Source organism: Microcebus murinus, chromosome 13, assembly GCF_040939455.1.
Source record: "Microcebus murinus isolate Inina chromosome 13, M.murinus_Inina_mat1.0, whole genome shotgun sequence".
NCBI lineage: Eukaryota > Metazoa > Chordata > Mammalia > Primates > Cheirogaleidae > Microcebus > Microcebus murinus.
This window is the reverse complement of record NC_134116.1, coordinates 57,133,294-57,157,053: the sequence shown is the minus strand read 5'-3', so window position 1 is coordinate 57,157,053 and position 23,760 is coordinate 57,133,294. Positions and strand designations below refer to the sequence as shown.

The 23,760-nt window shown below is 39.0% G+C and overlaps 1 long non-coding RNA gene across 1 annotated transcript; it reads right to left on the bottom strand.

Moving 5' to 3' along the window:
- Window positions 1-4,120: 4,120 nt before the first annotated feature.
- LOC142874860 (uncharacterized) lies at window positions 4,121-23,328 on the bottom strand. Its single transcript, XR_012922445.1, has 3 exons — window positions 23,166-23,328; window positions 9,082-9,199; window positions 4,121-4,334 (listed from the first exon to the last, which is right to left on the bottom strand). It is a non-coding gene; the product is annotated as an uncharacterized LOC142874860 (long non-coding RNA).
- Window positions 23,329-23,760: the final 432 nt, after the last annotated feature.

Below are 23,760 nucleotides of genomic sequence, written 5' to 3'. Positions count from 1 at the left end.
GTGGAGCTTGTCTTGAAAAGCTACCAGGGAACTTTCAGAAGTGATAGAAATGCTCTGTATCTTGCCCTGCTTAATATATACACAGTATTGTGTATGAAATATATCTCAATTAAAGAACAGCATAATCTTAGAGGAAGAAAATGGAATAAAAATTAAACAAAAATAAAATGAAAAAATAAAAAAGAACACCATAATATTACATTTTTGTAACATAGCTGCTCAAGAGAGACTCTTTTAGGAATCAAGTGCAATGAGCCATTTTATTTTCTTTCTAGCTTCCTTCACTTCTGGATCATACTCAAAGCTCATGTATATTAATTACATGTGAGAGGCTACCTCACACGCCTCCTATAGACTTCTACTTTGCATATGATTTTATGATCCTACATTTCTCATTCCCAAGCCTACCTCAGATTAGAAGCAGCTGAAAAGTACGCCAGCAGGCACAATGGTGATAGCGAGTAGGCTGATATCCTGACAGTGAAGGAGAAAAAGAAACACTCCAAGTATGACCTCAGAATTTAAAAAGAGTGTGGGCCTGGAATAATTAAGACAAAAATCACACAGGGCTCTATGTTTCCCTAGACACAGGGCATCACATTTTATAATAGGGTTCATCCAGAAATGTTAAATTATATGCAATATACTCTATTTTAGATACAAGGAAGCATAAATTCTCTAGAGAATAGCTTAAATAATATTTTTGGTTTTGTGCTTGAAAGGAGAAAATGTCAGATATTTAGATTAATCTGGGAAAGGATTGAAGCCACTCCATGGAAGAACCTAGGACTGGTGGTAAAGGAACCACCTTCAAGTAAATGGCTGACATTAAACAACTAAATGGAGCTCCAGGCAATTAAAAGGGGTCATGTAATCCCAACAAGTATTGACTTAGCCCCATTACTGCCAGCATGTCATTTTCTTATTTCTGTAATGATGCTGAGTAATGCAGAAAGTATGTGCTTTCCTTGATAAAATCAGCATGCTGAATTTTATCTTAAGTGCATCCAATGAATGGTTTTAAGAAGTAGAGTAATAGGGCCTCCATAACGGGAGGCCATGAAAAGATCTTGCTAGTTCTTCCACAAGCAAACCATTCTAAATGGGCTCCCAGAGAGGATTTCTACTCTACAGAGATTTTATTATAGAAATGTTCTAGTAAACTTGAAAAAAAAAAGAAAAAACCAACTCAACTCCCTGGAATACTTATAGCACTTGTACAAGGTAGGGCAAAGTATTAAAAACACTTAGTTGTTGGGTTGAAGGAGAAGCTCAATGAGTAGAACTTTGAAACTAGAAAAAAGGTGGAATGATAAAGAAGACGACAATTGTCAGAGACTAAGGAAAACCTTGCTGAACTTTTGCTGAGAAGCAAATACCCAGGCTGAGGCACTGCATCCTTGAGCTCAGATTCATGTTTGAATAGAGGCCGTGTTTCTGTGGGGATGAAGGCCCCTTGGAAGAGTTCCTCCAGGGAGGTGGACACTGTTGGAAGGGAAGAGCCTGGAATGTCCGTAGTGGTCAAGAGAAATGCCTATGTGGGTGTGTGGGAGGGTATCAAGGGAAATGATCACTGCCAAGCTGATTTATTTTGTAACTGCCAAAGCATTCCTGGGACATTCTCTCTAGTTGCTAGGATTGCAAGGTAGTGAGTTTCAACAATACATTTATCTATTATAAGTACAAGCATTTTTTTTTGGTAGATGTATTTTTAATTCTAAAAAGACAATGATAACATTAAGAAAACTTTGAAACAAAATGACCCTTCATAATTACACTACTATTTAATAGGTAATATTGTATTTTTGTGTTTTCTTCTAAAAATTCTCTTTTCTTTAACACTTTTGGGTAAGTTGCCTCTTGTCATAGTATCTGTTAAAGCAGTTTCTGACCCCTAACAAGCTGGGAACAAGTCTCCCTTCCTGTATCCTTCTGCATTAAGTCAGAAAGTTGAACCTTGGAAATAAATTACCTGCAAATATAATTTCATGACCATTTTCAAGATTCCCCCTTTCAACTGCTGATGAATGACTATTCTGCTGGCTCAAGTAAAGGAAGGCAAACATTGTGGGCAAGAAAGCCACTCCACAGTTCTCCCGAATGGGCTGAGGGGTCATCCATCCTAACTCATGTTTAGTTAGAAAACTGAGGCCAAGAAAGGTCACAGAGCTAATAAATGCTAGAGCTGAGACATGAACCAAGGTGTTAAAAAATAAAACTTTAAATTTTAAATAATGTTAGAGTTATAGAAAAGTTGCAAAAAAGAGTACAGAGAATTTATGTACACCCTTCACCCAGCTTTCCCCAATGTTAATAATTATACAACCATAGTTGAATGATCTGAAACAGAAAATTAACATTGGCAATACTATTAAACTACAGACCTAATTTGAATTTTATGAGTTTTCCCCCTAGTGTCTTTTTTGCTGTTGTAGGATCCAATCCCAAAGCCCACATTGCATTTGGGTATTATGTCTCCTTAGTCTTCTCCAGTCTGGGAGAGTGTCTCAGGCTTTGCCTTCCATGACCTTGACCATTTGAAGAGTACTGGTCAGGTATTTTGTAGAACGTCCCTCAGTTGGGGTTGTCTGATGTTTGCTCATGACTAGAGTGAGGTTATGGATTTGGGGCGAGAATACCACAGAGGTGATGCACCCTTCTCAGGGCATCATATCAACAAGTACGTGATGTTGACATATTCCTATTACTGATGACTTTAATCTTGATCACTTGGCTAAGATAGCTTCTATCAGATTTCTCCAGTATACAATCAGTATTTTTCCTTTTGTATTTGACAGATATTAATGTCTTAGAGGAGATACATTGAGACTGTGCTAATATCCTGACTGTTTTACCTCAAACTTCCACCCATGGATTCTAAAAAACAAATTGGGAGGCATCAGTCTACCAGACTTCAAGCTTTATTACAAGGCTATAGTAACAAAAATAGTATAGTACTACTGGCACACAAACAGAGATACAGACCTTTGGAACAGGACTAACACCCAGATATAAAACCATTCTCATATTGTCATGTAATCTTCAACAAAGCAACACAAAAATATACATTGGAGAAAATAATCTCTATTTAACCAATGGTTCTGGGAAAACTAGGTAACCACATGCAGAAGACTGAAACTGGATCCCTACCTAACACCTCTCACAAAAACCAAATCATGTTAAATAACAGACTTAAACCTAAGGTATGGAACCTTAAGAATTCTAGAAGAAAATGTTGGGGAAACTCTTATAGACATTGGCCTAGGCAAAGAATTTATGAAGAAGACCCCCCAAAGCAATCACAGCAGCAACAAAAATAAATAAATAGGACCTGATCAAATTTAAAAACTTCCGCACAGCCAAGGAAACTATCATTAGAGCAAATAGACAACCTACAGAATGGGAGAAAATATTTGCTTTCTACACATCCAATAAAGGGCTACTAACAAGAATCTATATAGAACTTAAGAAAATCAATAAGAAAAAATTAAACAACCCCATCAATAAATGGGCAAAGGACATGAACATAAACTTTTCAAAAGAAGACTGAATAAAAGCCAGCAAACATTAAAAAGTGTTCAACATCTCTTATCATTAGGGAAATGCAAATCAAAACCATAATGAGATATCACCTAACTCCAGTGAGAATGACCTTTATCAAAAAAATCCCAAAACAACAAATGCTGGCAAGGATGTGGAGAGAATCGAACACTTTTACACTGCTGGTGGCAATGCAAATTAGTACAACCCCTGTGAAAAGTAATTTGGAGATACCTCAAAGAGCTAAGAGTAGAAATACCATTAGATCCAGTAATCCCACTACTGAGTATTGGTATTAAGACATTCCATAATAAAGTCATTCCATAATAAAGACATCCGCAGTTGAATATTTATGGCAGCACAATTCACAATTGCAAAAATGTGGAAACAACCCAAGTGCCCATCAATACATGAGTAGATTAATAAATTGTGGTATGTGTATACCATGGAATACTACTCAAATACAAAAAACAATGGTGATCTAGCACCTCTTATATTATCCTGGATAGAGCTGGAACCCATTCTACTAAGTGAAGTATCCCAAGAATGGAAAAATAAGCACCACATGTACTCACCAGCAAATTGGTTTCACTGATCAACACCTAAGTGCACATATAGGAATAACATTCATCGGGTGTTGGGCAGATGGGAGGGGCAAGGAGGGGATGGGTATATACATACATAATGAGTGTGATGCACACCATCTGGGGGATAGATATGCTTGAAGCTCTGACTCGGGGGTTGAGGGGGCAAGGCTATATACGTAACCTAAACATTTGTATCCTCATGATATGCTGAAATAAGAAAAAAAAAGAACATGTCAGAATTTGTGCTATAAAATCTTAAGAAAATATTATAGTACCATTTATAATAGCATCAAAAAGTATTAAATACTTAGGGATAAATCTGACACAGCTACTGTCAAACTGTAGCTGATGAAGTACACAGGGTTTTAAAACCTTGATTATAGGCCGGGCACAGTAGCTCATGCCTGTAATCCTAGCACTCTGGAAGGCCGAGGCGGGCGGATTGCTCGAGGTCAGAAGTTTGAAACCAGCCTGAACAAGAGCGAGACCCCATCTCTACTATAAATAGAAAGAAATTAATTGGCCAAATAATATATAGAGAAAAAAAATTAGCCGGGCATGGTGGCGCATGCCTGTAGTCCCAGCTACTCGGGAGGCTGAGGCAGGAGGATTGCTTGAGCCCAGGAGTTTGAGGTTGCTGTGAGCTAGGCTGACGCCACGGCACTCACTCTAGCCTGGGCAACAAAGTGAGACTCTGTCTCAAAACAATAAAATAAAATAAAAAATAAAACCTTGACTATACTCTGTCTCACTCTCCATCCTCCTATCAGGGCCTCCCATTGGCAGAACCCCAGTGTAGAAGAGAGGGCAAAGGAGACTGTTGATAAAGTTTATAAAGATGAGCCTTCCCAAACAGAGTGGAAAAGTGTGGAAAACATATGTGAAGATGGAGATTTGGGGCCTCCACTGTGAGCTGTAGCATACACTGGTCGCACCAGTTAGTGTTGCACAAGAAGAAACTTTGACCAGCTCAGAGTACTCAGGCGAAGGCGACAGTATCATAAGCATTTTTCTTTAGCACGGTCACACATCCCATTGAACATGTCCTAGAGAGGATCTCAATAAATACTACTTCAAAAACTCAGCAGCTACCTTGTCTCTGCCACAGCAATCGACTATTCCTTAATACTCGACCAGCCCCAAACTACTCATTACTTGTTCCTCCATAGCTAATCACTCTTTGGGAAAGCAACCACCACCCAAAAGCTGCTCTCTGTGTCTCCAGATCTGGTCTTAAGGTCATCAACCTGACACTGAAGTCAGGGAGCCTGTTTTATTCATTTTTGAATCTTGCAAGGTGCTTTACAGAAATATTAAATAAAAATGAGTTTAATCTTTTTTCTGTATCTTCAACTGTGACCATTTCCTTGGCGCCAGGTCATGTACCAACACATGGTGGCAAACTGATCTTTCTCTACTTATATATTGTAATTATATTATAATTTCCACACAGAAATTTCTAATGATTCATCTAATCATTTTAAAAGCTTTCTTTTATTTGTTTGGCATTTGTTTCCACCTTTCATGTTTACTCAACCAAGAATATGGATATATTTTAAATTTGTAACTATTTGATTGTTTCCTTCCAATCCTATGAAATGATAGCTTGAGTAAATGAAAAATTTCCCCCAAGTCCTCACTATTGATTTTGTTTATTTTAGTAACATTTAATATTGGCAAGAAAACATTCAGCCCTCTGGTCATTCTCCACAAACCACAAAAGCAGCCAAATGCTTAATATAAGCTGCTTCATCAGAATACATAAGAAGAATCCCCTCCATTATATACCAAAGAAAAAATAACTGGGGAGTTAGTCTCTGCTCTGAGATTATAATCCTGTGTTCTTTGATCATGGTACAACCTTGCCCCAACCCCCATTTTGATGTTTAAGGAGAATAGTGTCTACTTTTAAATCCCTGCAGTCTTGCACCAAAGTCATTTTATCCCCCACAGTGTCACAATCTCAAGACCTCCAGGATTCTGTTTGGGGTTACCATGGATGCAGAGTCATTATTTCAGTTCTAGCTTGCTCTCAGCACCAGGTAGGATGTAGGGATCAGGGTCTCTGAGCAAGGGAGTCCCATCCCATCCTCTGTTCTCTACTTCAGCTAATGTTGCTTTCTCATCCTCACCAAGAAAATTAAAAGAATGTCAAGTTTAAGAGGAATGGAGTTATGCAGGGGCAGGGGACTGGATGTAGGTTTCTGAGGCCCACAGACAGAAAGGTTTGCCAATACCCAGCTGGGAGGACCACTAATAACATCCCTCTCCCCTTCCAGGGCACTCCCAGAGTCCCCTCATCATTGGTGGGAGGTGGGGGGGGCATTCAACTAGTGGATGGAGGGCCAAGTAGCAGTAACTTTGTTGCTGGCCAGGAATTGGATGAAAATTTTACTTAAGCTTGGTTTGGGGAAATTAAAAATAAAAAAAATACTTTAAAAAGGGAAAAGCTATTATCCTGAAAGGCAGCAGGAGAGGAAACTGCTAACAGGATTTTGAGTAAAATTCACTCCCTCTTAGAGAAAGTTGTACCCAAGTCACAAGACCCGAGACGCTATTTATCCCACCACCCTGCTGCCCTCAGCTCCTTCGCAGCTGCAGTGGCCCCAGCAGAAGTAGTCCTGCCTACAGACACGCAGGTCTAGGGCTTGCAGGCAGGAGGGACTCCCAGAAATCTGGCTCTGCCTCAGAACTGCCCTGGTTCACATCCAAAACTGTGCCTGGACCACATCTCTGGAGTACAAGGCAATAGTCTGAGAGCTTTGGGATTTCCACCCCACTGCACATGAGCTGCTACCCTTCAAAGTGATAGACTTTACCAGTGTCTGCCCCTGGCCCAAAACATTTATGCCCAAATTGGTCTATTTATATATATTTTTTTAAAGAGAAGTATTTTTTTTATTTGTTTTCATTTTTCTCTCTTTGCCAAGAGTTTAGGGGCTTGTGGCACATTTGTGGCTGCCTCAGCGTAGATATCATGTTATTAACTTGGCAATGTACTTGGTAGTGTCTTTTTATTTTGCAGTGACTTCCAATTTTCTTGCATGACATAAATCCACTCTGTCAAATATTGAGGGGCGCATCTTTTCTTTCTCATTCCTTTGATTTATTCTACAGAATATTTTAGTATAGAAATATTATAAATTACAATCATGACATAAAATTGGCTTGAAATGGATTTTGTTTCACTTTCTGAGTCCTTTGTAGCAAGTAGACTTTAAAGTTTCTTATACTTGAGCTAAACTTAAATTTTATTGAACATTCAAAAAAATGTATTCCTCTATTTCCTCTGTTTATGGAACTAAGATACCAAGGGCAAATACAGGATGTATGTTTCATAGGATTGATAAAATTGCACAATACTGTAGATTTGTGGAATCAAGACTTTAAAATGTGATCCATATTTAATAATTTCTATATATGACTTTCTAATTTGATATAAAATTCATATGTGCTTTTCCTTTCTTAGATTATTTGTGAATTGATTTCAACCACAAAGGCAAAATGTAAAGATTAACGAATAATCGTTTCTATCGTTCCTTGGTACACTGGTTGAGAAATAAGTAAGTCATATAACCCAAATGTACTGAATAGTTTTTTCCAGAATATTACAGGGGTACAAATGTTTTGGCTACATGAATTGTACTGACTTTAAACATAATTCGTAGCCTTGATTAATGGAATAGGGAATACTCATGTACCTTCTTTCATAATAACTGTTAACTGTATGCAAGTAAAATTTGGCAAACTCATAATATAAAGACCTCATTCTTATGCCTGTTTTTTCCTTAAAAATACTACTTTGTAGGCAATGTGATAATATGCATATGCAGTCACTTTAAGCTTTTCCTATGGAGGCAGCTGGTTGCCCTAGTGGTGGAGGCTCTGTTCAATGATGGTGAGCTAGTGTTCTACTTAGGAAGTCAGTCCGCTGAGATGGTCTCCACAAGGGCTTCAGTTGCCCCATGTTGATTAACACCTGAAACATTGTCAATTACCACAGTGAAGGTAACCCTGTAATCATTCAATAGGGCTGCCTATGTCAGAAACTGAAATTCTTGCCTTTTTGGTGGTCTGAATATTTTTTCCCTGTATGATTTATTAGTAAATAGTCAATACAGTTGATCTTCCTGTTAAAAAGCAGCAGATACTATAAATGTCTTTCTTTTTATAAAAGATACTCTTTTTTCTCTAAGTCCTAGATGGACTTCCATGAGCCATTCTTCAAGGATATCAGAACTCCCACTTAGAACTTGAAAGGTTCCTTTTTCATAGATCCTCAGCCCAGGCCAAGAGGATTTGATAATCTGAACTCCAGCCCTTCTTTACAGACAGACTGAAAGAATAGCATAAGATTAATGTGTATCTGTACTTAGAGTGTTGAGCTATTGATCAGAGTCCAAAATTGGCTTATGGGGAAGAACTTATACTTAAAGACATAAAGAAATACCATTTAATACATGCTTCCAACATGTGTTTTTCACACATTTCCACTGTGAGAAAGAGGTTCTGTGGTTAAATAAGTTTAGGAATCTCCACATAACCAGGTTCCCTCCTAGAGATTCCCTGTGCTTATCAACAGCAAAGAAATGTGTGCAATTTCTGAAATTTACTAAAATATTTGAAAAGTTAGGAAAGTGTTATGGTAACAGCATGGATTCTTAAGTCAGATAGGTTGAAATGAGGTCTGCTTCATCCCAGGCTGGTGACAAATGGGCTGGTGATTCATTAAACATTTTGGACAGGCTTAAAAATTTTCATTTTAGACTAGGCGTGGTGGCTCATGCCTGTCATCCTAGCACTCTGGGAGGCCAAGGCAGGTGGATCACTCAAGGTCAGAAATTTGAAACCAGCCTGAGTAAGAGCGAGACCCCATCTCTACTAAAAATAGAAAGAAATTAATTGACCAACTGAAAGAATATAGAAAAAATTAGCTGGGTATGGTGGCACATACCTGTAGTCCCAGCTACTCGGGAGGCTGAGGCAGAAGGATTGCTTGAGCCCAGGAGTTTGAGGTTGCTGTGAGCTAGGCTGACAACACATCACTCTAGCCTAGGCAGCAGGGTGAGACTCTGTTTTAAAAAAAATTTTTTTTTTCATTCAAACATATAAAGGCTTATTTCTAGGGAAAAATGAAATATTAGGTTCCAAATAACTGATTTACATGAGAATTGTTTTAGAGCCAACAAATGTGTAATTTGTAGAATAATTATAGCCAATTTGAGCCAAAAGAAGTAAGTGTATGAATTTATATTGTTACTTATTATGTAAATTTCTATCCTTTAGCACCAATCACATTAGTAATGTGATATCAGAAAGCTTTGATGGAGCCCAACGTGAAAGGTGATGCCTATATATATATACACACACATATATATACACACACACATATATACATACACATATACACATAAACACATACACATACATACATATGCATATATACACACATGCATATATGCATATACATATATACACACATACACATACATATGTATATAGTTATGGAAAGAGAGAGGGAGAAAGAGAAAGAGATGTGTGGGCAATTAAGATTGGTGAAATTCAGTTTCAGAATTTTTCATGGGAAACAGTTTTGAGGACACTGATTCTGAAATTCTATCTAAAAATTTAGGTCTTCCAGTGAGCTAAGTCAGGTTTACTACATCATTTAGACTCAAAGAATTTTGGTGTTCAAATAGGGTACATACAAACTGAAGTTGAACTTGATATAAATGACTCCACAAAAGACCTTTAAAAAGAGAGTTTAGGATCAACAGTAACAACAATAACAAAAAAGGTTTGAAATATTGATTCACTAAGCCTTCTTTTACAGGCTTAATAATTTCATTTCTACCCTATAATGCCTACCTCTGGAGAGAAATGAAATATTAATACCAGTTTCTAAATAGCCAATTACATGTGAATTTCTTAGAGTTTAATTAATTTATTAGTTGTATGGATATTGTATGGATATGTAGCTAATTTGAATTAAAAAGTAAATCTATGAATTCACATAGTATATCATTATGTAAAATTTAATTCTTTAGCTCTGACCCAAATGAACTGAAATCACAAACATATGATAGAATAATACACATTTATATATGTAAAATATCACCTGTCAAACTCAAAACATACATAAAAGTATATAAAAATACATACAGATATTAACTTTAGATTTTTCTAGGACACTGTTTCTAAAGTACTGGCAGTATAAGCTTCTGTACCTAACATTTTTTGTTTGTGGATCTAGTGGAAATAAACAAGTCAAACCAGATCAGAACGAAGAGGACCACTGCCTCCTACCCAACAGGCTACCAGCCAAAACTATTAGGAAACTATCAGATTGCCTGTGTAGGAGACTCTAGTAGACAGAACTATAGCAGTTTCTAGGGCTGCTGTAACAAAGTATCACAAATTGAGTGGCTGAAACACCACAACTTTATTATTTCACAGTCCTAGACACTAGAAGTCTTTGAAGGTGTCGGCAGGGTTGGCTTTTTATCAAGGCTGTAGGGCAGACTCTGTTCTGTGCCTCTCTACTAGCTTTTGCAGGTTGCTGGAAATCGGTGGCATTCCTTGGCATGGAGACTCTTCACCCACATCTCTACCTCCATCTCCCCATGAAATTCTTCCTGTGTGTGCATCTATGTCCAAATTTTCCCTCTTTATGAGGATACCAATCATATTGGATGAGGGGCCCACCTTACACCAGTATGACCTCCATCTTAACTACACAAGTTTGCAATTACTCTATTTGAGAATAAGGTCACATCATCAGTTACAGTGATAAGAACTTCAAGGATTGAATTGGGGGTACTATATTCAACCTTGAGCAAGGAACAAGTGAGGAATAATTCTATCTGGCATCAAGTAAGAGGTGTAGTGGAAACAGAGAAGTAGGGCCGTAAGGACAAAAGACAAAGCTAATAGCCTTTGCTTATGTTTCTCACCCTCAAGAGCTGTGTTACCATGTGAGGCTGCTGTCCCAAACTCCAACCTACTCTCATACTGGATGGAGCCCCTGACTTGGGGAGAGGATATAAGACACTGAGACTAAGGAAAATAATAAAGAGCTTTCCTTAAATCTGGAAGCATTACTGTTTCACAGGCCTAAGATATTTATTACCAGCATATAAAGCTTCATTTCTAATAAAAAATGACCTTCTAGAGTAAATTAGTACTACATGCGTGAATATTTAAAAATCACCAAGTTCACAATCGCAAAGATGTCGAAACAACCCAAGTGCCCATCAATACATGAGTGGATTAATAAAATGTGGTATATGTATACCATGGAGTACTATTCAGCTACAAGAAACAATGGTGATATAGCACCTCTTGTATTTTCCTGGATAGAGCTAGAACACATTCTACTAAGTAAAGTATCCCAAGAATGGAAAAATAAGCACCACATGTAAATTGGTGGTGCAAATTGGTTTTAACTGATCAACACCTAAGTGCACATATAGGAATAACATTCATCGGGTGTTGGGCAGATGGGAGGGGGAGAAGGGGATGGTATATACATACATAATGAATGTGATGCACACCGTCTGGGGGTGGACATGCTTGAAGCTCTGACTCGGGCAGGGGCCAAGGGCAATATACACAACTTAAACATATGCACCCCCATAATATGCTGAAATTTAAAAAAAATCACCCAGTTCATGTCAAGAGTAACTGTAACGATGTATCCCAAAAAGTAAATTTACAGTGATGTCTTGAACCTGACCTTATTATTTTATAATCTCTTAGCCCTAAAAGGCCTGAATGCACAAAAGGAGCCTTGGACGGACACGACCAACCAGTGTGAGTTCAAACTAGATAAATAGAGATATATGTATGTATGTATGTACATACATGCAAACTTATGCACATAGATAAATAATGATACACACAGACATACTCATGTCAACACACATACATAAACAAACATGCATAAACAACAGAAATAGAAGACAATTAAAGAAACACATTGGCATTTGTGAGGTTTACCCCCAGGAGCATGCATGGCCATACAGAGTGTTTTTTTGACATTGTTTCAAAACTATCTCACTGTAGCATTTGGAGGTCACTTTCCATTATTTATAGATTGAGTGGGTTAAAGAGGAGCTAGGCCCAGGAGAATTGCTGCTTCCTGTTAGTGTATCTGTCACCCTTAGTTATTAGTAGCCAATTCCCGAGGAAACAATGAGATTCCCTGTGTATGAGACTTTACATTCTGGTGCGCCCTCTCCTACTCAAATGGGCCAAGGGAGGAGAAAATCCCAGTTGGAGCAACTAGGAGGTTGCAATGGACCAGGAAGAGGGAAAGACTAAGGAAAAAGGACAGAGCTAATAGTACCTGGATTGGTTTCTCATCCTCTAGAGCTCTGTCAACATGTGAGGCAGGTGCCTAAACCTAACCTCACTATCACATTAGATGGAGCCCTTGTCTTCTTAGCCTGCGGTTCATTGATCCTTTCTCATAGATAGGAAGACAAGCATGAATCAGGAAAGTAAGGAGGTGATGGAGGGACATAGGAAGCAGGAAATGAGATGGAATTACAGAGCTGACTATCTACAAACAATAGTTTAAATTAAAATTAATCCCACCACAAAAAGACTGTTACACATTGAGATTATGTTCAGCAGTAAAAATAACTTTTAAAATCCTGATTCATTAAGGCTTTTCTCAACAGGCTTAATAGTTTCATTACTACCATATAATGCCTCACTTCTAGGGGAAAATGAGATACCAGTTTCTAAATAGCCAAATTACACCTGAATGTCATAGAGTTTAATCACTGTATTTGTTCTATAGATATTGTAGCTAATTTAAATGAAAAAGTTTCCTGACCTTGATCTTGCTGGAAAAAAAAAAAAAAAAAAAAAAAAAATTAAAAAGTAAGTCTCTGAATTCACATAGTGTTTGATTATGTGAAATTTAATTCTTAACTGGCCGACAGGAATTAACCTCACTAACATATGATGCTATCACATATATGTACATATATATATACACACTCACACATATATATGTGTGTGCATATCACTTTTAAAAATATAAATGGGCCAGGCGCGGTGGCTCAAGCCTGTAATCCTAGCACTCTGGGAGGCTGAGGCGGGCGGATTGCTCGAGGTTGGGAGTTCGAAACCAGCCTGAGCGAGACCCTGTCTCTACTAAAAATAGAAAGAAATTAATTGACCAACTAAAAAATATATATACAAAAAATTAGCCGGGCATGGTGGTGCATGTCTGTAGTCCCAGCTACTTGGGAGGCTGAGGCAGGAGGATCGCTTGAGCCCAGGAGATTGAGGTTGCTGTGAGCTAGACTGACGCCATGGCACTCACTCTAGCCAGGGCAACAAAAGTGAGACTCTGTCTCAAAAAATAAAAAAAATAAAAATATAAATGTACATATAGATATATAAAAATGTCCACAGATATTATGTATAGACTGCCTTTGACTCTGTTTCTAAAGTATTGGCAGTGTCAGATTCTGTGTGTAACACACCTTCTTTTGTGGATGTACAGAGAAAAGAGGTCAGAACAGGTCAGAAGGAAGCAGACCACTGCCTCCTACCCTAGTGACTAGCAGCCAAAACCTTTAGAAAACTATCAGATTGCCTCTGTAGGAGACTGTAGTAGACAGGGCTATAGTAGTTTCTAAAGCTGCCATAACAAAGTGTCACAGACTGAGTTGCTGAAACACCACAACTTTATTATCTCACAGTCCTAGACGCTAAAAGTCTAAAATGAAGGTGTCGGCAGGGTGGGCTTTTTATGAAGGCTGTAGGGCAGACTCTGTTCTGTGCCTCTCTGCTAGCTTTTGCGGGTTGCTGGAAATCGGTGGCATTCCTTGGCATGTAGACTCTTCACCCACATCTCTACCTCCATCTTCCCATGAAATTCTTCCTGTGTGTGCATCTGTGTCCAAATGTTCCCTCTTTATGAGGATACCAATCATATTGGCCCACCTTATACCAGTATTACTCCCATCTTAACTACACAAGTTTGCAATTACTCTATTTGAGAATAAGGTTTCATCATTAGTTACAGGCATTAGAACTTCAGTAATTGAATTGGGTGGGGGCTGTGATATTCTATCTTTAATAAGGAACGAGTGAGGAGAAATCCTATCTGGCATCAAGGAAGAGGTAAAGTGAAATGGAGCAGTACTGCCCTAAACAGAAAAGATGAAGCTAGACACTGGATATGTTCCTCACCCTCAAGAGCTCTGTTACCATGTAAGGCTGGTGTCCAAAACTGCAACCCACTCTGATATTGGATGGAGCCCCTGACTCAGGGGGAGAGTCTATAAGACATTGGGATGAAGAGAATAATTTGGACCTTTCCTTGACTTAAATCTGGAAGCATTACTATTTCACAGGCCTAAGATAATTAGTACCAGCACAGAAAGCCTCATTTCTAATAAACAATGACCTTTTATATTCAATTAGTGATACACACATGAACACTGAAAAATCAAACAGTGCATGCCTAGTATAAGTGTACCTATTTATCCCCAAACAGTAAATTTAGACTTATGTCATACATATGACTGTATTTTTACATACTCTCCTAGTAAAAACCAGGAAGAAGTGGTAGAAATCATCACTGAGGTTCCTCTGCAAAAGGGTGAGTTATAAATAGATAAATGAAGATATATGTATGTCTGTATAGGTATATGCAATTTTATACACATATATAAATAAATATACATACAGATGTACTCCTATCAACACACATATATACACAAACATGCATATGCTACAGAAATAGAAGACAATTAAAAAGACAGATTGACATATTTGAAACTCACCCTAAGGAGCATCCATGGCCTTACAGAGATTTTTTTTTTTACATTATTTCTGCATCTTCTCACTGCAGCATTTGGAGGTAACTTTCCATCTTTCCTAGACTGAGGTAGATAAAGATGAGCTGGTCACAGTAGAGTTGCTTCTTCCTGTCAGTGTATTTGTTCCCTTAGTTATTAGCAGTGAATTCCTTAAGAAACAATGAGATTCCCTGTGTATGAGATTCTACATTTTGGTGCACCCTCTCCTGCTAGAATGGGCCAGGAGAGGAGAACATTCTATTTGGAGCAAGGAGGATGTTGCAGTGGACGGGGAAGAAGGAAGCACTCAGCAAAAAGAACAGAGCTAATGGAACTGAATTGGTGTCTCATGCCCCAGAGCTCTGTCAGCATGTGAGGCTGGTGCCTAGACCCAACCTCACTATCACATTGGATGGAGCCCTTGTCTTCTTAGCCTGTAGCCACTTGATCGTGTCTCAGGGGCAGGAAGACAAGCATGATGCATGAAATAAAGAAGTGGGCCAGGTGCAGTGGCTAACACCTGTAATCTTAACACTCTGGGAGGCTGAGGCGGGCAGATTGTTTGAGGTCAGGAGTTCAAAACCAGCCTGAGGCCGGGCGCTGTGGCTCACGCCTGTAATCCTAGCTCTTGGGAGGCCGAGGCGGGCGGATTGCTCAAGGTCAGGAGTTCGAAACCAGCCTGAGCAAGAGCGAGACCCCGTCTCTACTATAAATAGAAAGAAATTAATTGGCCAACTGATATATATATAAAAAATTAGCCGGGCATAGTGGCGCATGCCTGTAGTCCCAGCTACTCGGGAGGCTGAGGCAGAAGGATCACTGGAGCCCAGGAGTTTGAGGTTGCTGTGAGCTAGGCTGACGCCACGGCACTCACTCTAGCCTGGACAACAAAGCGAGACTCTGTCTCAAAAAAAAAAAAAAAAAAAAAAAAAACCAGCCTGAGCAAGAGCGAGACTCTGTCTCTACTATAAATAGAAAGAAATTAATTGGCCAACTAATATATACAGAAAAAATTAGCCGGGCATGGTGGCACGTGCCTATAGTCCCAGCTACTTGGGAGGCTGAGGCAGGAGGATGGCTTGAGCCCAGGAGTTTGAGGTTGCTGTGAGCCAGGCTGATGCCAGGGCACTCACTCTAGCCTGGGCAACAAAGCGAGACTCTTGTCTCAAAAAAAAAAAAAAAAAAGAAGTGATGGAGGATATAGGAAGCAGAGGACATGAGACTGAAACACAAAGCAGGCTGCCTAAAAACTGAAGTTGGATTTGAAACTACTGCCACCAAAAAAAGAATGTTACACATTGGGACGAGGTTCAGCAGTGAAAATGACTTTCAAAATCTTGATTCATTAAGGCGTCTCTGAACAGGCTTAATAATTTCATTACTACCATATAATGTCTCACTTCTATGGAAAAATGAAATAGCACTTTCTAAATAGGCAAATTACATGTACATTTCTTAGACCTTAATTAATTTATGAGTTGTATGGATATTGTAGCTAATGTGAATGAAAAAGTAAGTCGATGCGTACACAGTGTGTGACTGTGAAATTTAGGTCTTTAGCTCTGACCGAAATGAACTGACATCACTCCTGTATGATGGAATAATATATATCTACATATATATATAGAAATATCTCCATCATATATGAATTACATATAGATATATAAAAATATGCAGAGGTATTAAAGATAGACTTTCTTGGACACTGTCCCTAAATTATTGGCAGTGTCCACTTCTGTATGTAACCCCCTTTCCTCTGTGTATCTAGTGGGATAAAAGAGGTCAGAACAGGTCAGAAGGAAGCAGACCACTCCTCCTACCCAAGTGACTGGCAGCCAAAACTTTTAGAAAACTATCGGATTGCCTGTGTATGAGACCCGAGTAGAGAGGGCTGTAGTAGTTTCCAGAGCTGTCATAACACAGTGTCAAGGACTGAGTGGCTGAAGCACCAGCAATTCATTATCTCACAGTCCTCGGGACTAGAAGTGTGAAATGAAGGTGTCGGCAGGGTTGGCTTCCTATGAAGGCTGTAGGGCAGAATCTGTTGTATTTCTCTTTGCTAGCTGTTGCTGGTTGCTGGCCTTCTTTGGCATTCCTTGGCATGTACTCAGCACCCGGATCTCTGCCGCTATCTTCCCGTGACATTTTCCATATGTGTGCATCTGTGCCCAAATTTTCCCAGATTATGAAGATACCAATCATATTGGAGTAGGAGGCCTCCCCACACCTCTATGTGCTCCATCTCAACTACACGCATTAGCAATGACTCTAGTTCAGAATGAGGTCATACTATGAGTTAGAGGGATGGGAACTTTAGTAATTGAATTGTGTTGGTACCATATTCAACCTTTAACAAGGAACAAGTGAGGAGAAATCCTATCTGGCATCAAAGAAGAGCTTTGGTGGAAATGGAGGAGTAGGGCTCTAAGTAGGAAAGACAAAGCTAAGAGACTTTGGATGTTTTCCTCACCCTGAAGAGTTCTGTCACCACGTTAAGGCTGCTGTCCCAAAGTCCAGCCCGCTCCTACATTGGATGGAGCCCCTGACTCCAGAGGAGAGGCTGTAACACACTGAGATTAATGTAATACTAAAGAGCTTTACTTAAATTTGGAAGCATTACTATTTCACAGGCCTTAGCTCTTTCTTCCCAGCACATAGAGCCTCATTAGAGGCTAGAATGACCTTCTGGATTCGATTAGAGCTACACACATGAATATTTAAAAATCACCCAGTTCAAGCCTAGAGTCACTAACTGTGACTGTTTATCCCAAAGAGTACATTTACAATGATGTCTTAATTCTGACCTTATTCTTTTATAATCTCTTAGAACACCGACTATCACTTGGGAAGAGGAATCCTCCAACCTCTGCTTCCACCCACCGTGAGTTCAACTAGATAAGTAGAGATATGTGTACGTATGCACATTCATACACACTTATGCATATACATAAATGAATAAGTATACATACAGACAAACTTGTGTCAACACACATACATAAACAACAGAAATAGATAACAATTAAAGAAACACATTGACACAGAAGAGTTTTTTTTTTTTTCGTTTTACATTTCTTCTAAATCTGTTCACTGTAGCATTTGGAAGTAACTTTCTATCTTTCTTGATTGAGGGGGATAAAGCAGATTCCATCACAGGAGAGTTATTCTTCCTGATAGTGTATTTGTTATCCTTAGTTAATAGCATCCAATTCCTTCAGTCTCTGTATTCTGGTGCACCCTCTCCCACAAGTATCAGCCAAGAGATGAGAAAAGATACACTAGTAGACTTGGGATGTTTCCTCACCCTCAGAAGCTCTGTTACTGTGTAAGGCTGGTGTCCCAAACTCCAATCCCCTCTTATATTGGATGAAGCCCCTGACTCAGAGAGTCCATAACACATCGAGACTAAGGTAATAAGTGGTTTTACTTAAATCTGGTAGTGTTACTATTTTCAGAGGTGTAAGATGTTTATTACCAGCACACGAGGCCTCGTTTGTAATAAAAAAATGACCTTCTACATTCCGTTAGTCTTACATTACGTGAATATTGAGCTCACCCAGTTTATGCCTAGGGGAACTGTAACTATCTCACAAAAGTAAGTTTAGAATTATGCCTTGCAGGGCCAGGCGCGGTGGCTAGTAATCCTAGCACTCTGGGAGGCTGAGGCGGGAGGATTACTTGAGCTCAGGAGTTCGAGACCAGCCTGAGCAAGAGCGAGACCCTGTCTCTACTATAAATAGAAAGAAATTAATTGGCCAACTAATATATATAGAAAAAATTAGCCGGGCATGGTGGTGCATGCCTGTAGTCCCAGCTACTTGAGAGGCTGAGGCAGGAGGATTTCTTGAGCCCAGGAGTTTGAGGTTGCTGCGAGCTAGGCTGATGCCCGGACAACAGAGTGAGAACTGTGTCTCAAAAAAAAAAAAAAAAAAAGAATTGTTTCTTGTATCTGATTGTATTCTTTTGTAATCTCTTAGTGCACAGCAAGGTGAATTGACAGAAGTAGCATCTCAGATACCCCTCCATGCATGGTAAGTTATAAATAGATAAATAATATGTGTATGTATTAATATATGTAGATACTTTCATACATACATAAATAAATATTCATACAGAGATACTCCTATCAACACACATCTATACACAAACATGCATACACAACAGAAACATAAAACGAGACAGATTGACATTTTGAAATTTCTCATCAGGAGTATCCATGGCCCTACGGAGTGGTTTTTTGACATTGTTTCTAAATCTTCTCTCTTTAGCATTTGAAGATATCTTTTCATGTTTTTTAGATCATGGTGGGTAAATTGGGGCTGGTCACAGGAGAGTTGCTTCTTCCTGTTAGTGTATTTGTCACTCTTAGTTATTAGTAGCCAATTCCCTAGGAAACAATGAGATTCCCTGTGTATGAGACTCTACATTCTAATGTACCCTCTTCTACTAGAATGGACCCGGAGAAGACAAAATCCTTTTTGGAGCAAGGAGAATGTTGCAATGGACTGGAAAGAGGGGAGCAGTCAGCAGAAAGAACAGAGCTAATGGAACCTGAATTGGTTTCTCACCCTCCAGAGCTCTGTCAGCTTGTGAGGTTGGTGCCTAAACCTGACCTCACTATCACATTAGATGGAGCCCTCGTCCTCTTAGCTTGCAGCCACTTGATCGTGTCTCAGGGGCAGGAAGACAAGCATGATGCACAAAAGTAAAGAGGTGATGGAGGGACATAGGAAAGAGAACATGAGTTGGAATTACAGAGATGACCACCTACAAAATGAAGTTGAATTTAAAATTAATTCCCAGGCTGGGCATGGTGGCTCACGCCTGTAATCCTAGCACTCTGGGAGGCCGAGGTGGGCAGATCGCTCAAGGTCAGGAGTTCGAAACCACCCTGAGCAAGAGTGAGACCCCGTCTCTACTATAAATAGAAAGAAATTAATTGGCCATCTGATATGTATAGAAAAAAATTAGCCGAGCATGGTGGCACATGCCTATAGTCCAAGCTACTGGGGAGGCTGAGGCAGGAGGATTGCTTGAGCCCAGGAGTTTGAGGTTGCTGTGAGCTAGGCTGACGCCACGGCACTCACTCTAGCCTGGGCAATTAAGCGAGACTCTGTCTCAAAAAAAAAATTAATTCCCATAGAAAAGACTTTTACACATTGGCTTATGTTCAGTAATGAAGAAAAGTAATTTAATCTTGATTTGGTATTTTTTGACAATTCTAAAATTTGTATTATAATCATATAAGTTATCAAAGCTAGAGAAAATGTCATGTCAGGTTCCAGATAAGTAAATATACACTTGAATTCTTTAACGGTCAACGAGGTTATAAGTTGAAAAGTAATTGCAACTAATTTGAACTAAAAAGTAAGTCTAGGAAGTGACATGGTATCTTACTATTTACATTTTTAATTCTTTAGCACTGTCCTGTATGAATTGAAAGAGTATGTTCTGGCAGACTCAGTAATGCACTAATGCACTATGTGATATAAATGCATAAATACATATATATGCATATATATACACACACACACACATACATGCCTTTGTATATACAGCATACAGAGAGATTGAGATTTGGGTTATTCTTGTCAGGAGCATCCATGGGAATAAAAAGTTTCCTTGAAACTATTTCTAAAGTCCTCTCCCAGTAAACTTCCTTATGAAATATTTTTTTCTTTTCGATCGAGATAGAAAGATTGGGGTACAGCTCATAGAGAAGATTTCATACTTGTGGTGTTTGTCACCTTTAGTTACTGTGGAAATGAGACTGTGCTAGTGTGGGCCAAGAGAGGAGAGAATCCTATTTGGAGCAAGGAAGAGGTAGCAGTGGGCAGGTAGCAAAGGAATCCTCAGCAGAAGAGAATGGAGCTAATAACCCTGAAAGTGTTCCTCGCCTTCCAGGGCTCTGCTACCCTCTGAGGCTGGTGCCCCCAACCCAAACCCACCATCGCATTGGATGGAGCCCCTGCCTCAGGCCTGCAGCTATCTCTTGGGCAAGAAAGACATCTATGATAGATGAAAAATAAGGAGGTGATGATGGTAATTAATAATTGGGAATTCCAATGGAATACGAGTGATGGGGACATAGAAACTGAAGTTGAACTTGAAAGAAATGCCATGGCAAAAGACTGTTACATATAGGATTAAGAAATAGTTACTTAATCTGGATACATTACTATTTTCACAGCCTAAGACATTTGTTACCAGCTTATAAAACCTCATTTCTAATTTTAAAAAAATGGCATACCAGGTCAAATGAGTGATATATAGGCAGTCTCTGGGTTACAGACCACCCAACTTATGGTGTTCTGTACTTACAAATGGGCTTCCAGTAAGGATAACTTATAATTTAATAATTAAATTAATGATTGGGAAACTAGTTTCTTCCACGCATGTAAACAAACCTGCATGGCTAAGCGTTTCATTGGCCCGGCATCTCTACACCAGCTGCTGGTCTCATACACAGAGAAGCAGCTGAATGGAACACAAGAGCACAAAGAATCAGGAGATCCAGAGCCAAGAAAGTTTATGAAAAAAGAATTAGCTGAAGCCTTTCATCTCATTGAAGCAGGATTTGCTAAGCATGAGGAGCAAGATCCTAACATTGAGCAGTTTACAAAGGTTTACTGTGCAGTTATTGAGAACACCAGCAGCTATAAGGCCATTTATGATGACAAAAAGAAAAAGGCTGTGCAGACAACCCTAGACACCTTTTGCAAGACACCGACTTCAGTGGTCAGCTTCCCTCCTCCAGTGACAGAATCAAATCCTGATTCTCCAGCACCCACTCCATCCTCTCTAGCACCATCACCATCTTCTGATTGTTAGCCTACCTTCTTGCCTCAAAAATGTTTCTTCCTGTATGCAAGACATTGCTGCAACATTGAGTGTTAACCTTTAATATTATTTTTTTTTTAAATTTCTCCCGTCTCATCTAAACTATTTGTATGAGTTTGTTTTTATATTCTATTTGTTTGAATTTAAAATATGAGCACAGGCCGAGCACAGCAGTTCACGCCTGTAATCCTAGCGTTCTGGAAGGCTGAGGCAAGCAGATCGCTCAAGGTCAGGAGTTTGAGACCAGCCTGAGCAAGAGTGAAACCTACTAAAAAAATAGAAAGAAATTAATTGGCCAACTAAAAATATATAGAAAAAATTAGCTGGGCATGGTGGCTCATGCCTGTAGTCCCAGCTATTCGGGAGGCTGAGGCAGTAAGATTGCTTGAGCCCAGGAATTTTAGGTTGCTGTGAGCTAGGCTGACACCACGGCATTCTAGCCCAGGCAACAAAGTGAAACTCTGTCTCAAAAAATAAATAAATAAATAAATAAATAAGCACAATAGTTTCTGTGACTTACTGTGTACAGGGGTATTATTATTATCATTACAGTGTATTGCTATTACCACCTATGAGCCATTATAGTATTGTTATTATCATCAACAAATATGCACTCTTCATCAGGAATCTGAGTTACATACAAATCCAACCTGAAAACCTTCTCAGAAATGTATCTCCTCCATAACCCCGGGGACCGCCTGTACATACGCATGAATATTTGAAGATTAACTAGGTCATTACTTGTAGAGTAGTTGTAGCTATTTGATGCAAAAAGTAAATTATACATCATGTCTAACTATGACCATTTTTCCCTATAGCCCAAGTCAAGAGGAATTGACCAGAGGAAATAGTCATAGAGCCAGCAGAGAAATGTGAGTTATAAAATATTAAGATACACATATGCACATACACACAGATACATACTTCTATCAACATGCATGCACACATGCACAAAACACATAAAGCAGTGACAGAGACATTGAGATTTGTGAGATTTACTCTTAGGAGCATCTGTGGCAATACAGTGTGCTTTTTTTTATTTTTGCTCTCATTTTCAGACAGAAATACAGTGCGTCTTTGGCATTGTTTCTAAATCTTCTAACTATAGCATCTCTAGTTGACTTTTCACCTTTTAAGATTGTGTTGGATAAAAGAGAGACAGATCACAGACAGGTGCTTCTTCTTACTAGTGTACTGCCATGCTTAGTTACTAGCAGGAAAATGCTTAGGAACTCAGATTTTCTTTCTATAGTACTCTGCTATCCAAGAGAGGACAGAATTCTATTTGGAGCAAGAAGGAGGTAGCAGTGGACAGGGAGCAGAGAAGTCCTCAGCAGAAAAAAAAAATGGTGCTAATAGCCCTGGAAGTGTTCCTTACCCTCCAGATTTCTTCCACCATGTGAGACTGGTGCTCCCAATCCAAATTCACCATCACCTTGGATTGAGCCTCAAGCCTGCAGTTTCTTGACCCTACATGAGAGCATAGAAGACATCTGTGATGATAAAAATAAGGTGTCAATGGAGGGACTTGAGAATCAGGAAATTAGATTGGGTAAAGGGGATTTGTGCCTAGAAACTGCAGTTGAATTTGAAATAAGTTACAAAATGTGTTCACATTGTGGTTAGCTTCAATAATAAAAACCTGAACTTAAATATTAATTAAATATCATACAAGGTTGTCACAGGCCTAAGATACTTATTAACAAACATGTAAAGATACATTTCCCTGGAGGAAATATAAATTTCCAAATAACTGATTGCATGTGAATTAAGGGTAAACAACTTTATAAGTTGTACAGAAAGTTATGCTAATTTGAAACCATAAAGTTATGTCTGAGGAATAACATGGTGTCTTGCTGTGTACTTTTTAATCCTTTAGCAATGTGCCAAGTGACCAGAAAAGAGTATCCTGGGGCGGCACCAATATCATGTAAGATATAGATGAATAAATATATAATATATACATATACACA